Here is a 21,429-nt window from a genome sequence, read left to right on the forward strand (position 1 = left end):
TGCTGTGCTTTCTTCATCGTAGTGTCGCTGTGGGTGGACTTGGACCGATTGTTGGTGATGTGCACACCCAGGAATTTGAAACTGTCAACCATCGCTACCAAGGCACCATTGATGCAGTGTGTACGACACTTTGCTTCCTTAAGTCAATGACCAGCTCTTTAGTTTTGCTGACATTGAGGGAGAGATTGTTGCCATTACACCACTCCACTAGATTCTCTATATCCCTCCTGTACTCTGACTCATCATTGTTCGAGATTCGATCCACTGTGGTCATGTCATTAGCAAACTTGTAGATGGAATTGGAGCCACATTTTGCCTCACAGTCGTGTGTATATAAGGAACATAGTAGGGGGCTAAGAACGCAGCCTTGCGGGGCCCCAGTATTGAGGACGATCGTGGAGGTGTGTTGTTTACCCTTACTGATGGAAGTCTGTGGGTCAGGAAGTAGAGGATCCAGTTGCAAAGGGAGGAGCCAAGACCTAAGTTTTGGAGTTTTGATGCGAGCGTGGCTGGGATGATGGTGTTGAAGGCGGAGCTGTAGTCAACGAATAGGAGCCTGACGTAGGAATCCTTGTTGCTATGGACCGGTTGTGGTGGTATGCGAATTGCAGTGGATTTTATGAATTTTGATGACAATTTAAAACTGACCGGGAGTGCACCCGGACAGGCGCCGGAATGTGGCGACTAGGGGCTTTTCACAGTAACTTCATTGAAGCCTACTCGTGACAATAAGCGATTTTCATTTCATTTTTTCATTTCCTTGCCTGGGGAGGCCGAAGATTTCCCTGTGGTGCTGAGAGGAGCAGTTACTCCTTTGTTTTCATGTCCATGCGGATGCAGCTCTCGCAAATGTTGGAAAACGAGACCTGCAATGCTGGACTCTTTTTGGAGGGCAGTGGATGCTTTTGTGTAGGGGAACATGGCAACCATTCTGCACCAATAATGTCCCACTAACAACAGTGACGTGAATGGCCAGTTTGTTTCAGCTGTTGTGGTAGGAACGAATGTCGGCCGTGCAGCTTGAGAACTTCTTTTCAATTAATGCTAAGGGATCTCTGAAACCTTGCAGACCAGGCTGACCGAGCCTTGGATTTACTATTCGTCTGGCACTTGTGACAGTGCAGCTCCTCTTTACTGCACTGGAGTCTCCACCACTATTTGAGTCCCAATTCCTGCTGTGGGGTCAAACTCAGAGGAAAGAGCACCACCAAAGGACATTGGGATGCAATTTGGAAGCCAGAGAGCTTTTGAATTGGAGTGGAATCTGCAGCCCCGTGTGCAATACAATGATTGATTCTGAGTGTGACATGGAATGAGTGGTATCAAGATGTCAGTGACAAAGTTTAGCTCTCAAACGTTCAGTCATGCTCCAGAAATGGCTACAGTAAAGCTGCCGATTTCTTCTTTTTGATCTGATCCTCAAGGCACATAACATTTATGTGCAAAATTTAATGTTACTGGCCTAAAAGACTGAAACCCAATCAGAAGTGCAATTGGGCTTCACTTTCGATGAAGCGCTAAAAATAACTGTTAGCTGAGATTAAAGCACACGGGCCTGACATTGATCATGAAGGCCATGACCTATATTGAGCTCTCTTGAATTTAATTCTGCACTTTATTGCAGATTTTTCTGGGGGGGGGCAGGGAAAAGAGTAAAATGACGCTTGCGCCTCAGGAGAGTAGGTTTAAACCTTGGGATGTGCTCCTGCAATTTTACAAAAGCTAATACTGTATTTACATTGCTGAATCTGGGATTTAATAAGTAACGTGCAGATGCGATTAGTTCAAAGCTGCAGTACTGTGTACTAAAGGTAGTTAAGCTTGAACAGAAACTTGAACGGGGATTGGGGGAGGGTAGCTAACTCTCAGTCTGACTGAAAAGAGCCTGTGCACAGTGACACTAGTGATAGAAGATGGGCTGGCACCAAAACGTCCTTTTGGCTTGTGTCAAAATCCCCTCCCCCACACCCGCACAGTTGTTCTTACAAACAAAACGGTGCTCATAGCAGGATTCCACAGAATAGAAAAGAAATAGAGGAGATGGGAGGTTTAACTGTCCAAATTTTGAAAATGATGAATGGAATCAATGAGTTGGATGTCTGCTGCACAACCTAAATTAGGCGAAGCCAAAAACTTGTAGCTTTCCTGCGCTCAAAGTATCCCTACCAACTTTCCAACACCATACACCATGGCTGAGGATTATGAACTCGCGCGTATGGAGGCCTGTTCCCACAGTGCAGTCTGACAGGGAAAAGTTGGACTTTGTTACTTGTACCACTTTGCAAAAGTTAATAAATCTTCATGCAAGAATTCTGATGTCTGACCGGGAGGCAAATGTGAGTAAACAACTCTCTGATGGCGGCACCGTTGATCCTCTTGCTCTTGCTGCATGTCTCCTGATTCCCATTGCTCTGGATCCACTGGAGCTTTGGTCATCCAGGCTTTTCTATCAAAATGGCGTTGCGTGTTGGAGACATCCTGGTTTTTAAAAAAAATTATATTTTCGTGATTTGTGCAATCCTAGCCCCTTTTAGGGATCAGGTATACCTCTTGATTAACCCCCATCTCCCCCCTCCCCCCCAACCTTGGGTAGAGAAAGCAAGAGTTTAAAGACACTTAATTGGGACTTGTCTCTCGTTTCTGGATAGCCTTGTAGCTTTTCATAACTTACAGCCAGGTTGTAATTTTTCTAGGAAATTGTAAGGGTTCACGTGGTTGGGGGTGTGAGGGGAGGGGGGAGGGGGGGGAATCTCTTCAGTTATGTACTCGCCCACGAGAGGGAGTATAGAGTTTGGTTCTTTGGAGTTATTGACACAGAAAGCCATGAAACAAATTTATTAATACACAATTTATTAAAAGAAAGGTGGAAAACATAAATTGTAACACTGGATAGATTTAGGAAAAGAGAAGCAAAATCTTCTTTCTAATGGAGAATCCATGTTCAAGCTTTTATTGTTAGAGCGTTTTTAAAGATGGACGTCCATAAAGTGAGGTCACCTTAATCCCTGAGTGAGATTTACTCTGCACTTGAAATTAATTTCGACCTATCTGAATTGTTTTGAAATATTTATGGTGAATGTTCAGGCTGTATAATTGAATTATATAAAGCCGCTGTTTCTTTTGCTTGTAATGAGACCACCTCTAATAATTTCCCCATGTTTGGTAAAAAGACCACTTATTATGATATGATTGTTCAAATTCATGCCCTGGCCTGTCTCTGTGTACAGTCGCACTGATCAGTTTTTTTTCCCTCTTGGAATCTATGGTTCTTCTACCTGTGTTATCAGTGGGTTGCATTTTATGCATTTTTCAATCATATTGAGTTTTAGTTAATCAGTGAATTCACATTGTTGTAATAGGGGCTAAGCCGCAACAAGCTTTGCGAGCTTGTTTGACTTTTGAAAAGAAATAATACCTTCTGTGAATTTTTGCTGGAAATTAACTCCTTTAACCTCCTATATCCCTGCATTCTGACCAGGTCTTTTACCCTTAATCCTTCACGCACTAATTGCTCATCCCAAGAGGGCATTAAGAGTCAAACACACACTGTGCAAAAAGACGTCTGTGTAGTTCACATCAGGGCACGGTAGAGGATTTAACAACACAGTGACGTCTGACACCGATCCACAAATCACCAGATTTATTAAATACCTGACCTCCAGATTATTGGCCCAGCACCTTGAGGCCAAAACATTCTCCTCGGTTGGTAACAAATTGCACAATACTGACGACAAAAATTATGAATCAATATTTTTTTCTGTAATGCACTTTTTATTAATAAGTGGATATGTTTTTCCAGTATTCCTTAGGGTTTGATATGCTGGAAAGGATGCACTTTGTGCCCATCCCTAGTTGTTTTGAGAAAGTGAACCTTCTAGTGATTGTGCAATTGAATAACTGACTAAGCCTCTTAAAAGGCCATTAAAAGTCGACCACCAAAGTGACGTGTAGGCCAGATCAGGTGTTAATGAAGTAAGAAGTGGGGTGTGCAAATTGCCTTTGCTGAATCACATTACTGAAACAATTATATTTTATAATAATCTTTATTATTGTCACGAGTAGGCTTACATTAACACCGCAATGACGTTACTGTGAAAATCCCCCAGTCGCCTGTTCAGATCCACTGAGGGCGATTTCAGAATGTCCAAGTTACCTAACTGCACGTCTTTCAGGACTTGTGGGAGGAAACCGGAGCACCTCGGAGGAATCCTATGCAGACACGGGGAGAATGTGCAGACTCCAACACAGACAGTGACCCAAGCCGTGATTTAAACCTGGCACCCTGGCACTGTGAAGCAACAGTGCTAACCACTGTGCTACCTGATGACAAGTACTTCATTTATTTTTCTGGAGCTAATTTATAACTCCAGCAGATTTTTGTGGATTTGGTTTTGCAACTTGCCACGGTGGGATTCAAACTCTTGGTCTGTAGGCTGGTGATTACATGTCTGTACTGCTAGAATGAAACGCCTATTTAGCTCTGTGGGACGTAGAACCATTGAATAGAACACTACAGTGCAGAAGGAGGCCATTCAGCCCATTTAGTATGCACCGACCCTCTGACAGAGCACCCTACATAGGCCTACTCCCCTGCCCTATCCCAGTAATCTAATCTTGGGCTGTGGGAAGAAATGAGACTCGCACAAACTCCACACAGACAGTCATCCAAGGCTGGAATTTAACCCGGACCCCTGGCGATGTGAGTTAACAGTGGTACAGATATAGGTTTTATCCTGCTCTTTTCATTTTACACATGACGGAAAATCTCGCTGTTACAGGTCTGCAAGGCGAGAGAGAACTCAGTTGCAGTCCAGTTGATGCATTTATTCGGCAGTTAGAACAATCCTTACTTGGCTAAACTTGACAGTTAGCAGTTATACCACTTGTGGCTTTCAAAGATCTGCATGTAGGGGACTCCTGCAAATATTAGCACACTCTCTGGAATACCATGCAATCATAGCCATTCACAGGGACTACTTGTCCGAACTTCCAAAGGTCAGTGAAAAGGACTTGCATTTATATGGTGCCTCTCGTGACCTCGAGATGCAACAAAACATTTTATAGCCAGTGAAGTACTTTTGTAAAGTGTAGTCAGTGTTGTGATATGGGAAATGCAACAGCCAATCGGTGCACAACAAACGCCCATGAACAGCAATGTGGGAGTGACCAGATCACGTTTATCCTCTGATATTGGTACAGGGATAAATATTGGCCAGGACATCGGGAATAACGTCACTACTCTCTTCCGAAATAGTGTCATGGGATCTTTTCTGAACTCCTAAGAAAGCAGATGGGGGCTCTCCTTAATATCATATCCAAAGACGCACCTCTGATGGTGCGGCACTCCCTCACCACCAAGCTGGAATGTCAGCCTAGAATATTTTTATGATCGGGTTTCTTGAGTGGGAGTGAACCTTCTAACCTCAGAGTTAAAGGGAAGTAAGTGCGCCAGGAATTAAGTCATGGCTGTCACTACCAAAACAAAGCTGAAAATGTCAACTGCCCAAAGGAAAAGATTGCCATCAATATCGAAAAATAAATAATAACACACAGCAATGGGAACAATGTGTGTAAGTCCACTAAGTATTTAAAATGGAGAAATTTGGTGCCCTGAAGGGTGGGGCATCAGTTTGCAATCTCATTGTGTATGTCAAGGTAAAGTGGTCGGAAATGATGTACACAGTGAGAGAGATTGATGCATCTTTGTGTGTAATTCATTGCTGTAAATTTAAAGGCTAATGATGGAAAAACAAATGAGCTGCAACAGATGCAAGTGGAAATGAAATGAAATCTCCTGATGTAACCTTTGCACTGAAATAATGGCAAAATCAATTTAATCACAATAGGCACCAAGATATTTACAATAACAAAGCAAGGAAGCCATTTTCAACACCGTGCAGCGCCTTTTTAAACATTTGAAGCTAGGATGCCCTCCGATCCACCTGCTTATCGAAAAATCCTTCTCCACATGTTGTACCTCTTGATTTCTGTTTTCTTTGCAGTCACAATGTTGGGGGTTTACTACAGGCCTCCCAACAGCCAGCGGGAGATAGAGTAGCAGATGGGTAGACAGATTTTGGAAAGGAGTAAAAGCAAAGGGTTGTTGTGATGGAAGACATTAACTTCCCCAATATTGACTGGGACTCGTTTAGTGCTAGGGGCTTGGACGGGGCAGAGTTTGTAAGGAGCATCCAGGAGGGCTTCTTAAAACAGTATGTAGATAGTCCAACTAGGGAAGGGGGTGTACTGGACCTGGTATTGGGAAATGAGCCAGGCCAGGTGGTAGAAGTTTCAGTAGGGGAGCATTTCGGGAACAGTGACCACAATTCAGTAAGTTTTAAAGTGCTGGTGGACAAGGATAAGAGTGGTCCTCTGGTGAATGTGCTAAATTGGGGGAAGACTAGAACATAGAACATAAAACAGTACAGCACAGAACAGGCCCTTCGGCCCTCAATGTTGTGCCGAGCCATGATTACCCTACTCAAACCCACGTATCCACCCTATACCCTTAACCCAACAACCCCCCCTTAACCTTACTTTTTAGGACACTACGGGCAATTTAGCATGGCCAATCCACCTAACCCGCACATCTTTGGACTGTGGGAGGAAACCGGAGCACCCGGAGGAAACCCACGCACACAGGGGGAGGACGTGCAGACTCCACACAGACAGTGACCCAGCCGGGAATCGAACCTGGGACCCTGGAGCTGTGAAGCATTGATGCTAACCACCATGCTACCCTGCTGCCCCTAAATTATAACAATATTAGGCAGGAACTGAAGAACATAGATTGGGTGCGGATGTTTGAGGGTAAAGCAACATCTGACATATGGGAGGCTTTCAAATGTCAGTTGAAAGGAATTCAGGACCGGCATTTTCCTGTGACGAAGAAGGATAAATATGGCAAATTTCACGATCCTTGGATAACGAGGGACATTGTAGGCCTCGTCAAAAAGAAAAAGGAGGCATTTGTCAGGGCTAGAAGGCTGGGAACAGACAAAGCCTGTGTGGAATATAAGGAAAGTAGGAAGGAACTTAAGCAAGTGGCAAGTAGGGTTAAGGAAAATCCCAAGACTTTTTGCACGTACATAAAAAGCAAGAGGGTAGCCAGGGAACGGGTTGGCCCACTGAAGGATAAGGGAGGGAATCTATGTGTGGAGCCAGAGGAAACGGACGAAGTACTAAATAAATACTTTGCATCAGTATTCACCAAAGAGAAGGAATTGGTGGATGTTGAGTCTGGCGAAGGGTGTGTAGATAGCCTGGGTCACATTGAGATCCAAAAAGAGGTGTTGGGCGTTTTGAAAAATATTAAGGTGGATAAGTCCCCAGGGCCTGATGGGATCTACCCCAGAATACTGAAGGAGGCGAGAAAGGTAATTGCTGAGGCCTTGACAGAAATCTTTGGATCCTCACTGTCTTCAGGTGATGTCCCGGAGGACTGGAGAATAGCCAATGTTGTTCCTTTGTTTAAGAAGGGTAACCAGGATAATCCAGGGAACTACAAGCTGGTGAGCCTTATGTCAGTGGTAGGGAAATTACTGAAGAGAATTCGAGACAGGATCTACTCCCATTTGGAAGCAAGGGGTCGTATTAGCGAGAGGCAGCACGGTTTTGTGAAGGGGAGGTCATGTCTCACTAACTTGATAGAGTTTTTCAAGGAGGTCACAAAGGTGATTGATGCAGGTAGGGCAGTGGATGTTGTCTATATGGACTTCAGTAGGGCCTTTGATAAGGTCCCTCATGGCAGACTGGTACAAAAGATGAAGTCACACGGGATTAGAGGTGAGTTGGCAAGATGGATATAGAACTGGCTAGGTCATAGGAGGCAGAGAAGAGCAATGGAAGGGTGCTTTTCTGAATGGAAGGCTGTGACTAGTGGTGTTCCACAGGGATCAGTGCTGGGACCGTTGCTGTTTGTAGTATATATAAATGATTTGGAGGAAAATGTAACTGATCTGAATAGTAAGTTTGCGGACGACACAAAAGGTTGGCGAATTGCGGATAGCGATGAGGACTGTCCAAGCTATCAGAGGATACAGCAGGATTTAGATCGTTTGGAGATTTGGGCGGCAAGATGGCAGATGGAGTTTAATTCGGACCAAAGTGAGGAAATGCATTTTGGAAGGTCTGATACAGGTAAGGAATATACATGAATGGTAGAACGCTCAAGCGTATTGACAGTCAGAGAGATCTAGGTGTACAGGTCCACAGGTCACTGAAAGGGGTAATACAGGTGGAGAAAGTAGTCAAGAAGGCATACGACATGCTTGCCTTCAATGGCCGGGGCATTGAGTATAAAAATTGGCAAGTCATGTTGCAGCTGTATAGAACCTTAGTTAGGCCACACTTGGAGTATAGTGTTCAATTCTGGTCGCCACACTACAGAAGGATGTGGAGGCTTTAGAGAGGGTGCAGAAGAGATTTACCCGGATGTTGCCTGGTATGGAGGGCATTAGCTATGAGGAGAGGTTGAATAAACTTGGTCTGTTCTCACTGGAACGAAGATGGTTGAGGGGCGACATGATAGAGGTCTACGAAATTATGAGGGGCATAGACAGAGTGGATAGCCAGAGACTTTTTCCCAGGGTAGAGGGGTCAATTACTAGGGGACATAGGTTTAAGGTGTGAGGAGCAAGGTTTAGAAGAGATGTACGAGGCAAGTTTTTTTACACAGAGGGTGTGGGTGCCTGGAACGCGATGCCGGAGGAGGTGGTGGAAGCAGGGACGATAGTGACATGAATAGGATGGGAATAGAGGGATACGGACCCCGGAAGTGTAGAAGATTTTAGTTTAGACGGGCAGCATGGTCGGCGCAGGCTTGGAAGGCCGAATGGCCTGTTCCTGCTGTACTTTTCTTTGTTCTTTGTTCACAAAACTGGCAGAAAATCAACTGCAGTTAGAAGAGAGTTTGGGTCAAAAAATATTAGTTTCACCAACCTCTCAAGTGCATGGAAAGAAACTGGAGGAACCGTCACAAGTAAAATGGCTACTGATTGTAAAGCCCTGACTTCAATATGAAGATGAACTTGTGGACAGATTGGAGAATGAGTTGATGAGATGAGTCATCAGCAGCTAGGTTAAATTTAGCAAAGGGAAATTCAAGGTCGAAATGTTTTTGGTGATGAAGATGAGGAAATTCCCCATTATTGATGGAGAGACTAAATAAGTCGAACTCCATTTTACCACTTGGCATTCTGGGATATTTACCATTGATGGCATTTCTTGGCTCAGGCCATTTTCCCCATGAAAGCCAATGTTGCCCAATAGGCTTTAATGAAATCCCATTCTTTGGAAAAAGAAGTGCTGATATGTAAATCTTTCCCTTTGACCACAAATACAACGTAACTCCGATCCAGGAACCACCGTGGGAAGGTTGTTGGACTTCCATGGCCTGTCTGTCCCTCTCAGACGTTGGTGTCTGTGTGCTGAGAGTTCAAAGCAGTTATCAGTTTTCACCGCCCATGTCTGAACTGTTCATCCGTGAAGAGCATTCATGAACGATAATGGGCTAGGACTGACTGCGTTTTGTTTCAGTCCTGAAAACTGCATAGTAGGCAAAGTCGACACTCAGTGCTGAAAATTAGCAGAGGATAAACAGTAAATGGATTACTCTGTAATGCTTTTTTGATGAATTCCTGGCTTTAAAAACACAATAGAGTTCCTATATTTCTTTAAATGCTTCAGGTTGCAAATTTGACATTGCTGCAATTGTTAATGATACCAGTGGTCTGTTATTAACAAAGTTGCATGGTGAAATACCAGACTTGGATAAATAGCTGGAGCCCTTCCAAAATGAATGTATTTAAAGCAGTGCATGAAATGAAGCCAATTACTGGTAGTATGCAGTAGGGCAATAAATACAGGTGAATATAAACGTTCCCATGGGCAGTAAGGCTGGGTGTAAGTTGGCTGCCATGTTTCAATCGTGATCGCACTGCAAAAGCACTTGACCAGCTGTACAGCATTGTGGGCTTTCCAGAAGCTGTGAAAGGCAATGTGGAAATGCATACTATTTCTTTCCTTGTGCACAATCTGCACGTGCAATTTCTTTTTAGAAACAAACCTAATGGACTTCAAACAGGGTTAATTTTTGAGCGATAATAGAAGAATTGAGGGTTGCGGTTTGGGAGAATTGCTCGTAAATACAACAGTGAAATCTGTTCAACAAGCCGAATACATATATACCCCTAAAATGCAAACAAGGTACTCCTGGAGTGATGCAACAATGGGCTTTAAGAATGGTTTATGTTAAAATTTGTCTTGCATTCTTTGTGCAGTGGCAATAGGCCAATTTCCCAGGCAATACCTCATGAGGAAATATATACTGTCCACCCCTGACTGACGACTATAATGGGTAATCTAGAGACTGGCTAAACTGGGCTGAATTACCTAGAGATGAGGAGGTTTGAGTTCCCAGTAACCCAACCTATCCTGATGGGCAGCATGGGAGCACAGTGGGTAGCACTGTTGCTTCAGGGTCCCAGGTTCGATTCCCGGCTTGGGTTACTGTCTGTGTGGAGTCTGCACATTCTCCCTGTGTCTGTGTGGGTTTCCTCCGGGTGCTCCGGTTTCCTCCCACAAGTCCCAAAAGAGTTGCTGTTAGGTAATTTGGACATTCTGAATTCTCCCTCAGTGTACCCAAACAGGCGCTGGAGTGTGGCGACTGGGGGATTTTCACAGTAACTTCATTGCAGTGTTAATGTAAACCTACTTGTGACAATAAAGATCATTATTATTTAATCTGACATGTTTGCAGCCGCCAGTGGCACTGCCGTGCAGCCACCCGTGACGTGGCTTGGGCTTGCATCAGGTCCAATCCAATCGGAAGGAAATGTTTCTTAAGTATCAAAGTCATTTGCCTCAACCACATCTATGGCATCTGTTGTACTTGTGGCCCCACGGTTTGGAATTTTCCACAAGTGAAAACATTCTCTCCAAATTTATCCTGTCCAGTCCATTCATGATTTAAAGACTTCTATCAGGTCTCCTTTTTTCCAAAGCTAAGGATACCAGCCTGATCACTTTCTCATTAGCTGCAATGTCTTCATTCTGGTACAATCATTGTAAATCTTTTTTGCACTAGTGCATTCATGCCTTTTTTTAATGTTGTATGGAGACCAGAATTGAGCAGAGTAAGTGCAGCCTGACCAGGATCCTTTTACAAGTTCAATGTAGTTTAACAACATTGAATTCTGTGGCCTTAGAAATTAATCACAGTGCTTTGTGAACATTTGAGTTGCTTTGCTGACCTGTGATGCTGCTTTTAATAATTTGTTCACCCGCATCTGTCTTCTGGCTCGTTCAGTTTCTTATTTTTAAGGTAGAGGTGATGTTTCCGTTTTTCCTGTCAAAGTGCGTCACCTCGCATTCATCTATGTTACCATTCATTTGCCAATAAATTGCCCACTTTGTACATTTGCTATTGTCCTCTTGAATTAAAAGGCCTCTGTCAGATGTTTGACATTCCCTTTCCGAAAGGGAAAAAGCCTGAATGCAACCAATCTTTCCTGGTAGCTGTAATCTCACAGTTCTGCCACCTAACCCTAACCCGTATAAATCTTCCAGCGGGAGAGAGATTTGGATTTTGTTTATTGTCACGTGTACAGAGGTGCAGTGAAAAGTATTTTTCTGCGAGCAGCTCAACAGATCAAGTACATGAAAATAAAATAAATTAAAAGATGGAGGAAATCAGCTACAGTTTACGCGGTTGGTCAGTATCGTGCTGCACTTGTGGTCTGAATATTAGGTTTGTCTGCAATACTCCCATAATATAATAACCTGTCGATGTTTGTGCTCTGGGTTTGTGTACATGCAGAGTGGTCATGAGTCGTTGCACCAGGGATCTGCTACGAGCAATGGATAGAGGGAGAAAAGGGAGCAATAGTAATTCCAAGTAAACTATTTTCAATGTTAGCCATATAGCAATACAGGAATGAATCTTAAAACCCAAGATTGAAATTCTGTAACAACTTTTAACTGTGGCGAGCCTTTCACAACAGAGAGATTGCAAACTGAATTAAAAGTCTCTTCTGAGGGGACGGCACAGTAGCGCAGTGGTTAGCACCGCTGCCTACATCGCTGGGGACCTGGGTTCGATTCCGGCCCCGGGTGTGTAGTTTGCACATTCTCCCAGTGTCTGTGCGTCTCACCCCCACAACTCAAAGATGTGCAGAGTAGGTGGATTGGCCACGCTAAATTGCCCCTTAATTTAAAACAAAAAATGATCGGGTACTCTGAATTTTAAAAAAAATATATGTTTGAGGAATAGTTTGTATTGATATTTGTGAAGCGGTAGTTTTGTTGTTGTTTTCTTGAGGCATATATGATTATTAAGAATATGAGTGTCAGCTTTTGTGGGTTGAAAGCAGCCAGGCCGGTGCCTCAGCTAATGGCCGTTTTCACTGTTGCGCGCAGTCAATTTGTCTGTTGAACACATCACTCTCAAACCCGATACTCTCCTCACTAAACATTCACTGGTGCAGTTACTCCTAGTTGTTATTTCATTGTCTCTTACAGATAATGGGAACTCTAACATTAAAGAAAATGACTGCGGAGGTTAGAAATCTGAAATAGAACAGAAATGTTGGATGTGCTCTGATCAGTAACTGGAGAGAGAAATAGTTGCTATTTTAGGTTGTTGACCTGCCATCAGAATGTCACTCTGTACCCTGAACTCTGGTCAGTTTATAAAAATAATAATTTACGGATTTTGGGCATAGATGTATTGCCCATCCTTACTTGCTCTTGTTTTTTTAAATAATCTTATTGCCACAAGTAGGCTTGTGCCATTTGTACTACCATGGACTCTTCCCATTAATTTCATCACATCGATTGTGCTGTAATTTCAAAATGTTTTCTTTAATAATCTTTATTGTCACAAGTAGGCTTACATTACCACTGTAATGAAGTTCATGTGAAAAGCCCCGAGTCGCCACACTCTGGCGCCTGTTCGGGTACACAGAGGGAGAATTCAGAATGTCCAAATCATCTAACAGCACGTCTTTCGGGAGTTGTGGGTGGAAACCGGAGCACCCGGAGGAAACCCACGCAGACATGGGGAGAACGCTCGGACTCCACACAGACAGTGACCCAAGCCAGGAATTGAACCAGGGGCCCTGGAACTGTGAAGCAATAGTGCTATCCACTGTGCTATCGTGCCGCCATGTGACGGTGGTGGTGAGCTGCCGCCTTGAACCGCTGCAGTCCCTTATCAGTGTCCCTAGGAAAATGTAAAGTGTCCTTTTTAACTTTATTTTCTGCTGAAAGCAAGGCTGTATAAAGAATAAGAAAACATTTGTCCTTTGCTACAACAGCAAGAGAATGACCGCAATCAGTAACTTTTTCTGCTCCTTGTGTATTATCATTGGATTTCTTAACAATTCTTGCCCACCACTTGCCTGTCAAAACAAGTTTGTTAAGCATGCCAGAATCCTACTCACCAGACTTGTGAAATGATTAGATTTCTAAGTGGAGGATTAAGTCCTTACTGAAAAACATGAGGATGCATTTAAAATGTTTATGATCCGAGTTGATATCTTCCCTCTTAATTTACAGCAGGGGCAACATTCTAATAATTATCTGTAAAATGACATATGACAATATTGCATGTTTTTAAAGCTTCTTAGGGAGTCTCCAGGAAGAATTAATTTGATTCTCACTTCCAGCATGTTAGTTGGCAGATATGAAGTAAAATTGTCCGTGGGGGATGCTTTTCCATTGGTGGATTCATACATGGAGTTGAGTGCGGTGAATTTGATGGGGCCTGCAAGAGCTTTATTGAAGATGGGGGACCTATGAATCCCATCGGTTATGTGGGATTTGAAGATGCCCACACTAATTTTTTTTTTAAAATAATTTTTATTCCAGTTTTTTTAATAACAATAACACATTTTAACAAATTTTCTCTCCGCAAATTAAAACAAACAAGGCGTGTTCCCACACCAAAACAAGAAAAGAACTCTTCCCCCGTCCAAAATAAATAATAACAAATAGCAATACAAGAAGAAAATAACATAACAAACCCACCGCCGCAAAAACAAACTAGCTCTTCCTCCCATTTCGCTTTGAGCTCATCTACTGAGGCCTCCTCCTCCTCCTGCATCAGTTGGTAGATAGCCGAGATCTTCCCTTCCCCGACCCACGACCCCGAAAGCACCCTGTCCTGCACCCACCTTGGCGGCAGCCGTGGAAACTCCTCCACCTGCCTCTTAACAAAGTCTCTGACCTGCATATACCTAAAAGCGTTCCCAGGGGGGAGGTTCCACTTCCCCACCAGCTCCTCCAGAGTCGCGAACTTCCCATCCAAGAAGAGGTCCCCAAACTGTCTGATGCCTGCCCTGTGCCAACTCCCAAATCCCCCACCCGTTATCCCTGGCGCAAAACGGTGATTGCCCCGTATCGGGGCCCAAACTGAGGCCTTCACTTCCCCCCCCTATGCCGCCTCCACTGTCCCCAGATTTTGAGGGACGCAACCACCACCGGACTCGTAGAGTACTTTGCCGGGGGGAGTGGAAATGGGGCCGTCACCAAAGCCTCCAGACTCGTACCCGCACAGGACGCTACCTCCAGTCTCTTCCATGCGTCACCCTCCCCTTCCGTCACCCACCTGTGAATCATCGCCACGTTCGCCGCCCAATAATATCCGCACAGGTTGGGCAGTGCCAGGCCCCGTACCTCCCTTCTTTGCTCCAAAAATACCCTCCTTACTCTCGGGGCCTTCCGCGCCCACACAAACCCCAGAATCGACTTATTCACCCATCTGAAAAAAGCCTTCGGGATCAATATGGGGAGGCACTGGAAAAGAAACAAAAACCTCGGGAGCACCGTCATTTTAACCGACTGGACCCTGCCCGCCAATGAGAGCAGCAGCGCATCCCACCTCCTGAACTCCTCCTCCATCTGCCCCACCAGCCGTGAAAAGTTAAGCCTATGCATAGCCCCCCAGGTCCTAGCCACGTGGACCCCAGATACCTAAAGCTCCCCTCAGCCCTCCTCAACGGGAGTTCCCCTATCTCCCTCTCCTGACCCCCCCGGGTGCAGGACAAACAGCTCGCTTTTCCCCACATTGAGCTTATATCCCGAAAAGTCCTCAAGTATCCTCAGCATCTCTGGCATCCACTCAGCCGGGTCCGCGACATACAGCAGCGGATCATCTGCATACAACGACAACCAGTGCTACCCCCCCCCCCTCTTCTCCCCCCCCCCCCCCCCCCCAACTCTTCGAGTCCCTCAGCGCCATGGCCAGGGGCTCAATTGCTAACGCGAAGAGCAGGGGAGACAAGGGGCACCCCTGCCTCGTCCCTCTGGAAAGCCGAAAGTCCTCTGACCTCCTCCCATTCGTCACCACACTCGCCACCGGGGAGCTGTACAGCAACCTCACCCAACTAATGAACCCCTCACCAAACCCAAACCTCCGCAACACCTCCCACAGGTAACTCCACTCCACCCTATCAGAGGCTTTCTCCGCATCCATGGATGCCACTATTTCTGACTCCCCAGCCACAGGTGCCATCATCATAACATTCAGGAGCCTCCGCACGTTGGCGTTCAATTGTCTCCCCTTTACAAACCCTGTTTGGTCCTCATGGATCACCGTCGGGACCACATCCTCCACCCTTCTGGACAGCACCTTTGCCAACAACTTGACATCTATGTTAAGGAGCGAGATTGGCCTGTAAGACCCACACTGAAGGGGGTCCTTGTCCCGCTTCAGGAGCAAAGAGATAATTGCCCTGGACATCGTCGGGGGCAGAGCCCCCCCCCTCCCTGGCCTCATTCAGGGTCCTCACCAGCAACGGCCCAACAAATCTGAAAATTTCTTGTAAAATTCCACCGGGAACCCGTCAGGCCCCGGCGCTTTCCCTGTCTGCATGCTTCCCAACGCCTCCACTAGCTCCTCCAACTCAATTGGGGCCCCCAAACCCTCCACTCGCTCGTCCCCTACTCTTGGGAACTCCAGCTTATCCAAAAAGCGGTCCATCCCGCCTGCTTCCCTGGGGGGTACCGCCCAGTACAGCCCCTCATAAAAGGATCTAAACACCCCATTGATGTCCTTTCCACCCCGCACTAAGTTCCCACCTGCATCCATGGCTCCTCCAATTTCTCTAGCTGCCTCCCGCTTCTGGAGCTGGTGAGCCAACATCCGGCTTGCCTTCTCCCCGTACTCATACACCGCCCCCTGTGCCCTCCTCCACTGCGCCTCCGCCTTACAGGTGGTTAAAATGTCAAACTCCGCCTGGAGACTGCGCCGCTCCCTCAGAAGCCCCTCCTCCGGGGTGTCTGGGTAGCATGCCCAGACACCATAAATGCTTCACAGCTCCAGGGTCCCAGGTTCGATTCCCGGCTGGGTCACTGTCTGTGCGGAGTCTGCACGTCCTCCCTGTGTGTGCGTGGGTTTCCTCCGGGTGCTCCGGTTTCCTCCCACAGTCCAAAGATGTGCAGGTTAGGTGGATTGGCTATGCTACATTGCCCTTAGTGTCCTAAGAAATAAGGTTAATGGGGGGGGGGGGGGGTTGTTGGGTTACTGGTATAGGGTGGATACGTTGACTTGAGTAGGGTGATCATTGCTCGGCACAACATCGAGGGCCGAAGGGCCTGTTCTGTGCTGTACTGTTCTATGTTCTATGTCTGCAAATCTCCTATCCACCCTGACCATCTCCTCCACCAGCCTATCTCCTCCACCAGCCTCTCCCTCTCGACCCTCTTCCCCCCTCTCCCTGTGCGCCCGAATAGATATCAGCTCCCCTCTAACTACTGCCTTTAGCGCTTCCCAAACCATCCCAACCTGCACCTCCCCGTTGTCATTGGTTTCCAGATACCCCTCTATACCCCTACGGATCCGCCCGCACACTTCCTCCTCTGCCAAAAGCCCCACATCCAACCTCCACAGCGGGCGCTGATCCTTCCCCTCCTCCAGCTCCAGGTCCACCAAATGTGGAGCATGATCAGAAATGGCTATCGCCGAATACTTCCCGCACCAGCCTCCCCGGACAGGCGCCGGAATGTGGCGACTAGGGGCTTTTCACAGTAACTTCATTGATGCCTACCCGTAACAATAAGCGATTTTCATTTTCATACTCCGCCCCCACCACTCTCGGGATCAGCGCCCTGCTAAGCACGAAAAAGTCAATCCGGGAGTACGCCTTATGAACATGGGAGAAAAAGGAGAACTCCCTACCCCCCGGCTTCAAAAACCTCCAAGGGTCCACCCCTCCCATCTGATCCATGAACCCCCTCAGCACCGAGGCCGCTGCCGGCCTTCTGCCCGTCCTAGACTTCAAGCGGTCCAGAGCCGGATCCAGCACCGTGTTAAAGTCCCCACCCAGAATCAATCCCCCTGTCTCCAGGTCCGGGATCAAGCCCAGCATACGCCGCATGAAGCCCGCATCATCCCAGTTGGGGGCATAAACATTAACCAAGACCACCCGCTCCCCCTGAAGTCTCCCACTCACCATCACATATCGACCTGCCCTATCCGCCACCACTTTGGACGCGACGAACGACAGGCTCTTACCCACCAAAATGCCACCATACGGTTCTTTGCATCAAGCCCCGAGTGAAACACCTGTCCCACCCAACTTTTTCTTAGCCTCACCTGATCCATAACCCTGAGGTGCGTCTCCTGGAGCATAGCCACATCCGCTCCCAGCCCCCTCAAGTGAGCCAAGACCCGGGATCGCTTCACCGGACCATTCAGCCCCCTCACGTTCCATGTGACCAACCGAACCCGAGGGGCCGCCCCCTTCCCTCTACGCCGATCAGCCATAGCCCTTCCACAACCCACCACGTGCCCGGGGAACCCCCCAGCCCGCTCCCCACGGTGGCAAACCCCCCCCCCCTTCACCATCCATTCCCTCACAGTCCCCGCAGCAACAACCCGGCACCCCCCCCCCCCCCCCCCCCCCAGCTGCTTTACCCCTAGCATTATGCTTCTGTGAGTCAGCTGACTTCTGCTGACACCCCGGCTACTCCCGCCATAACCACGACCCCCCCCCCCCCCCCCCCCCCCCCGGATACAACACAGCAGCCACCAATCCCTCCCTACCAGCGCCGCCCCCGCCCCTCGACCCAACACGCGGGAAAAAGACGGACACATGACCCATCGGGACCCCAAACTACTCCCCAACCCACCAGTGGAAAAAACAAAAAAAGCACCACAATAAATAGCCAACAGCCCCGAGAGAACCCAAATAACCATAACTAAAATAGCGAAAACAAACAGGAAACACCCATCAGCAAACACAGCCAATATAGGCGAAAGGATACCTAAGAGGGCAAAGCCTCCAAACAAAGTACATTTCCCCCCCCACTCCTCAGTCTGAATCCAAGTTATCAGCCTGGACAAAAGCCCAGGCCTCCCCCGGAGAGTCAAAGTAGAGCTGGCAGTCCTTGTACGTGACCCAGAGGCGAGCCGGCTGTAGAAGGCCAAACTTCACCCCCTTCCTGTGGAGCAGTACCTTCGCACGATTGAAGCCAGCCCTTCTCCTCGCCACCTCTGCGCTCCAGTCCTGAAAAATCCCAACGTCCGTGTTCTCCCACCTGCTGCTCCTCTCCTTCGCCCACCTCAACGCATACTCCCGGTCAACCAAGTGGTGGAAACGGACCAGCACCACCCTGGGCGGTTCGTTCGGCCTGGGCTTCCGCTGCAGTACTCGATGGGCGCCTTCCAGCTCCAGGGGACCATGAAACGACCCCGCACCCATCAGCGAATTTAACATTAGGACCACATAGGCCGCCAAATCCGAACCTTCCAGCCCCTCCGAGAGGCCCAAAATCCGTAGATTCTTCTGGCGGGAGAGGTTCTCCATCTCCTCCATCCTCGCCTGCCATTTCTTGTGCAGTGCCTCGTGCGACTCCACTTTCACTGCCAGGCCCAAAAGCTCATCCTCATTCTCCGAAGCCTTGTGCCGCAGCTCCCGAATCTCCACGGCCTGAGCCGTCTGAGTGGCCACCAGCTTGTCCAGTGAGGCCTCAAACGGCTCCAAAATCTCGGCTTTGAGCTCCTTGAAGGAGTGCTGAAGCAGCTCCTGCTGCTCCCGCGCCCACTGCTGCTGCTGCTTCCCCGCCTGCCGCCATCTTGCTTTTTCTGCCTCTTGCCTTTCTCTGTGGTAATGTCGACTTCTGGACCGCTCCGCTGCGAGTCCAGTCCATCCACCGACCGCTGGCTGTGTTTCCCCCCGGGGGAAAGTCGAAACAGCGCCGTTGCGGGCTCTTAAAAGAGCCCGAAATTCCCAAAAAAGCGGGAGCTGCCGAACGTGCGGCTTAGCTCCGCATTGCCTTTTAATTGCCTTTTAATCGGAAACAAATAATCAGGTAGTCTAAATTTATTTTTAAAAATTTTAAACTACTGATATGCGCACGATCCGCAGTTTGGATCGTGCGCATATCAGTAGTTTAAAATTTTTAAAAATAAATTTAGACTACCTGATTATTTGTTTCCGATTAAAAGACAATTTAACATGACCAATCCACCTTACCTGCACATCTTTGGGTTGTAGGGGTGAAACCCACGCAGACACAGGTAGAATGTGCAAACTCCACACGGACAGTGACCTGGGGTCAGGATCAAACACGGGTCCTCGGTGCCGTGAGGCAGCAGTACTAACCACTACGCCAGCATGCTGCCCAGAGCACAGCAATATTAATGGGTATTTCATCCATGTTGTTGATGTGACACAGTAGGTACACGTGTTTTTGTCTCTGATGAATGTCTGGAAACTGGTAAATTTGGCACAGAGGCCTTTTGGTCCGATCTCGGCCTTCTGCCACAGCGCGAAACATTTTTTTTTCCGTAAAGCGGCTGCACCAACCAGCTGCTGCTCTGAAATCTCAGCTGGATGCTGGGATTGCTTTGACCCACTTAAATGTGTCCCTACACATTGCTTTCATCGTCGCCAGACATCTGACAATTTTCCAGGATCTGCTCCAATGCATGCTTTTCAAGACCAGGCCATTGTCTGGTCCCTGTTCTCATGTCGCATTTGGCCGTGGTCACTTTCTTGAGGGCAGACTCCTTCCATTCTTGCAGCGCTTTTTCCACTCGCAGAATTCCCTCAGTTGCAGCACCACTATTTGCAGCACAGTGATCTAACAAGTTACCAAGGCTTCATATTCAGGGCAGCACGGTAGCATTGTGGATAGCACAATCGCTTCACAGCTCCAGGGTCCCAGGTTCGATTCCAGCTTGGGTCACTGTCTGTGCGGAGTCTGCACATCCTCCCCGTGACTGCGTGGGTTTCCTGCAGGTGCTCCGGTTTCCTCCCACAGTCACAAAGATGTGCAGGTTAGGTGGATTGGCCATGATAAATTGCCCTTAGTGTCCAAAAATTGCCCTTAGTTGGGTGGGGTTACTGGGTTATGGGGATAGGGTGGAGGTGTTGACCTTGGGTAGGGTGCTCTTTCCAAGAGCCGGTGCAGACTCGATGGGCCGAATGGCCTCCTGCACTGTAAATTCTATGAAATATCTTGTTTGTTGCTGGAGGACCCATTTGTGTTGAGGTTTGCTGCGCATAGTCTGCTATGAGTGGGCCTGCGCATCTTAAAATCCTACGTTTTCTCAGAACCAATGGCCTTTGTTGCCTGCTTGATCACGTGCCGACTTATAAGATGACTACAACATGCATTTCTATGGTGAAAAATTGAGACTGACTCCGAAAGCAAGTGTAACATTTCTGAGCAGAAAGCAGGGAGTCGACTTAAACGCTGAGCATAGGCTTAAACGTGATTTGAGAAAATGGGTTGGACCTAAATATTGGGTCGACCTGTATGCTGTGAACTATGGTAATGGAACAAATCATTTCTTTTGTATCAAAGGAACCAGCCTGCTAATTAAAACAAATCCATTTGATCTTTTGATCAAAAGCCAAGGTGCAAAACCAAGTGATTCACATGCAAAAGAAGCAACAGTCAGATTTACAGCTGCCAAGGGGGGAGTTTCAACCACCCACTCTCAAATGAGTTGTACTTTTCCCTTGGCTAGAAAATAAACCAGCTGATGTGTCAGGGACAGAATTCTCAGCAAAACTGAATTTTGAATATAAAGATAAATCCATGCATGAAATTTCATATTTTGTTTCTGATTTCCCTTCCACCTGTATTGAAGTAGTTGCCAGGGAACAGCTCCCCGCAGGATGGACCAGAAACTCAACTGGCCTAACCGTATAATTCCCTGGCAACTTGAAGAGATCAGGTATTCTGCAAAAGTTCAAAATGCTCTCCTGACTCTCCTGAGGCCTGTCCACCACCTGCACAGGCACAAGTCAGGGCTGCGATATTCCTCACGTGGGTGCTGCTGCGGAGATACTTATGTAGCCCCACACCACCCAGGACAATGCAACCTGATTGATTTGACACCCCATCAACCACTTTAAATATTGCAATTAAAGTAGAGAGTCCACTATCCACAGTTGAACCTTTGGATATGTGCCT

At 47.2% G+C, this 21,429-nt stretch overlaps 1 protein-coding gene across 1 annotated transcript in view; it reads left to right on the top strand.

The window, feature by feature from the left end:
* The first annotated feature begins 2,211 nt into the window (after positions 1-2,211).
* ccny (cyclin Y) overlaps positions 2,212-21,429 on the top strand; it is a 122,347-nt gene continuing 103,129 nt past the window's right edge. The window contains exon 1 of the mRNA XM_038798304.1: positions 2,212-2,336. The gene's annotated coding sequence lies outside the window, so the exon portion shown is untranslated. The remainder of the gene's footprint in view (positions 2,337-21,429) is intronic.

This window comes from Scyliorhinus canicula, chromosome 5 (assembly GCF_902713615.1).
Source record: "Scyliorhinus canicula chromosome 5, sScyCan1.1, whole genome shotgun sequence".
In the NCBI taxonomy this organism is placed as follows: Eukaryota; Metazoa; Chordata; class Chondrichthyes; order Carcharhiniformes; family Scyliorhinidae; genus Scyliorhinus; species Scyliorhinus canicula.